The sequence below is a fragment of the Triticum dicoccoides genome, chromosome 2B (genome assembly GCF_002162155.2).
Source record: "Triticum dicoccoides isolate Atlit2015 ecotype Zavitan chromosome 2B, WEW_v2.0, whole genome shotgun sequence".
Taxonomy (NCBI): Eukaryota; Viridiplantae; Streptophyta; class Magnoliopsida; order Poales; family Poaceae; genus Triticum; species Triticum dicoccoides.
Genome location: NC_041383.1, coordinates 179,843,090 through 179,846,822, shown reverse-complemented (window position 1 = coordinate 179,846,822; position 3,733 = coordinate 179,843,090).

Genomic DNA, 3,733 nt, shown 5'->3' with positions numbered 1-3,733 from the left:
ATCAAGGAGGCTAAACCCTAGAAGCTAGCCTATGGTATGATTGTTGTAATGGTTGTTCGTCCTACGGACTAAAGCCCTCCGGTTTATATAGACACCGGAGAGGGCTAGGGTTACACAAAGTCGGTTACAATGGTAGGAGATCTACATATCCGTATTGCCAAGCTTGCCTTCCACGCCAAGGAAAGTCCCATCCGGACACGGGACAAAGTCTTCAATCTTGTATCTTCATAGTCTTGGAGTCCGGCTGTCCGGACACCCCCTAGTCCAGGACTCCCTCAGGACTATAGACCAAAATGGAGGTAGTACGTAGCACATGGCCGCTCTCTACGCAGCGACGCAACTGTCGGCCGGCTTGTAGGTGACCATTTCATGCGTCTTCAACTGCTCTATGCGTGTGGTTGCTTGCAGTTGAGGCGGCCACGGCACGCTCTGCTCGCGTCCCTCCGGATGCTCCGCCCTCGTCCCTCCATGCGCGCTGCTTGTGTTTGGGGCCGGCGCACGATCACACACGTTCGTGTGCATGGGGTTGCACTGGGCGCGGCGCGACAATGCAGTTACCCGCTGCAAAAGCTGCCATGCGGACGCACAGAGAATCCAGGCCACCCGGTCCCCATTTATTCCTGCGGCCATTTACCTTCATCTCTCACGAAACACGACACAACAATCACACCCACGATGACACATACGGAGAGGACATCCAGCGGTTCCAATGGTGATCCCCGTGGCTCCAATGGCGCTCCCAGCGGCCAACGACGACAACGGCGGGCAGTTCACCACGCATCATGTAGTGGACACCCATGTGAGGGGGAAGGCCCTCTCGGTGGTCTATACGAACAATCCGGTCTCGGTGGAGAGCTCCATCCAAACTATGGAGCAGTTCCTTGCCGAGGACAAGTACCAAGTAGTCGGCTTCGACCTGGAGTACACCATCGGTCATGTCGGGAATGATCAGAAGGTTGCCGTCGCCCAGTTGTGCGTGTGACATGACGTCCTCGTCTACCACTACCACTAGCCACAAGGCCTTGCGAGCGTTTCTATAGGTTTATCAACAGCTCCGGCTACAGTTTCTCTATGGTAGACACCACCAACGATCTAAAAGCGCTCAAGGTTTCGGGCTTCAAATGTCCGAATCTTGTCAACATCCAGCACCACTACAAGGTTTGGGGCAGCGACAAAAACAAACTGAACTCCCTGGTTGACCTCGCCTCGGCCATCATCGACCCCTACTACATGAAGATGAAGAATGAGAGCAAGAAGGACAAGAACGCCTGGCACAATGTGTGTCATGAGAGACTGGATGAACAACATGTCAAGTACCCGGCCAAGGACGCATACACAAGCTACGAGATGTACAGGCGGATCGTTGACATGAGGAAGTGTCTTCTTCCTGCCCCAGACAAGGGATCGAGCCATGGAGTAGTGGCGGGAGCGTCACAAGAAGTAGATGATTACACAAACATTTCTCCTACTTTGGAATGCATACAATTGTTTATTGAGGTGTGTGCGAATGATCTGTATAGTCACTTATGTAATTCTTCTGTAGATAGAGCAAATCACACGGCTTATTAGTAGCAATTGTCTGTGTTATTATTTGTCTTCGCACACATTCTTATTACGGACCTGTCAGCCGTGTATCACATACATCTTGTTCAGTTGAACCGTTTCTATTGTGTTGCCTAATCACACGTTCATCCTAGTAAACTGTATGTCGTATGTTGCACATGCCCTAATCTGACCGCCCGTTTCTGTTGTTCTGCATCATCGCAAACAGTTCTTCTGAATTAACCGTTTGCCACTCATCCAATGGAGGGAAGCACCCGGGAGACATGGCATTGACCATTGGGCAGCAACAGTTGGTCATCCGGGTGAACAATAAAGGATGCAAAGAGGGATCCTACAGCAGCAAGGACCAGCTTCCCTAGCGATAGATCATCTAATAGAACTCCCAAGTTAATTGCGCTGAGGCTTGAGTGGTCCTCAGATGGGTGACCGGATGGGAAGTGGCCTCAATGTTAAATTAACTGATGTGATGGGTCACTGTAAACATTTAATTGCGTTGAATGTATATGGTGCTCCATCATATTAGTTGGATTAACCTCAAGGACCTTGTTTTGCAATTTTTAACATTTTTTATTTTTTGTACACATGTTGATTGGCTTGAAGAAGGTCTATCTCGTTACTTTTTGATAATTTTTGTTTTTTGAACACATGTTAATTGGCTTGAATGAAGGTCTATCCCGTTACTTTATGACATGTTTCCAAAACATGGACCTCGAGGTTAATTCAACTAATAGGAAGGAGCACTATATACATTCAACGCAATTCAATGTTTTCCAAAAAAGTGATATGATTTTTGTGAAACTTATAAGTCATGTATGTCAAATTAACCTCTGTGTACTTGTTCTCAAATTAAACTCCGGGCCTTTTTTGCCGCGTATCACACACATCTTATTATGTTGAACCGTTTATGTTCTCTTCCCTAATCGAAAACAATTCATTCGACTGAACCATATGTCGTATATGACACACACCTTGATCTGGCTGATCATTTCTGTTGCTTTCCCTAAAAGCAAATAGTTCATTGGAGCAAACCGTATGCCGTATATCGCACACACATTGATATGGCTGTCCGTTTCTGTTGTTTTGTCTAATCGCAAACAGTTCGTCTGGATCAAATGTATGCCCTGCTTCACACACGCAACTAAAATCTGAACCGTGTTTTATGCATCCGTCATTGCAAACATTTTGCACCTTTTTTGACGGTTTTTTACACCACCGTTTGCGATTATCGCACCGCACACAGTTTCACCGAAGGGTCTCTGATCATAGTATCACGTTAGCAGCATCCTGCAGTAGTGATGCATTTGGCGAAGGTGTTCTCTAGCCAAATGACAAGGTTATTAGCAGGCCATGGCCATGGCGGAATGCTAGTCTTAGTTGGCGGAAGGCCATTACGGGTTATGCTAGAAGGCTATTAGTTAGGTTGCATTAAATGCTATTTTTTACATGATGGCAGAATACCAATATTATTTGGTGGAATGTTAGTTTTTTAATAGAGGAAATTTGAGGTATAGGGTTGGACGTTCGGTTTTCATATCGTTTCCGCAGGCGCGTTCAGACGCGGTCCACGGTTCGAAAGTCTGTCTGTTATAGGTGGTAGCATTAGAGATCCCTTATGCTACTTCCCAGGACGAGGTCTTAGCGAAATTGATCCCTATTTTTGATGGGCTTTGTATAGCTCGTGAAACATGTCAAAGATGCCTCTTTCTAGGTTAAAAGATCGTCCATGCATTTTTTTTCTTTTTTGAACAGAGCTTCCCTAGCCCCTTTCTATTTCCTATCTGATGAAAATAACCGTTCCCTACAAGCATGTGAAGTGAAACAGAGAAGTGATTTCAAGGCACTAATATTGAACCCCAATGCGAGTGCTCGATCTCAAGCACCCGCTAATTAAGGAGAAAACCATGCTAGTTTTTCTTGGTTATGTATTGACCTGTTTGTTAGCCATTTCACCTCTAAGCATCTCCATTCGGCTCTTTCTCAACCATGCCATCTCCACCAATACTAAGCACACATCAATGGAAATCAAATGTGACATGTTCAAACAAATGTTGTCTAAGTTGAGAAGGTGTCAACACAAATTAAGTACAAATATGTCTTTGAAAACCCTTTAGTTGTTTTTGTGAACTCCTTTTGTTTCCAAAGAACAATAAAACCACAGGTGTTGAGGACT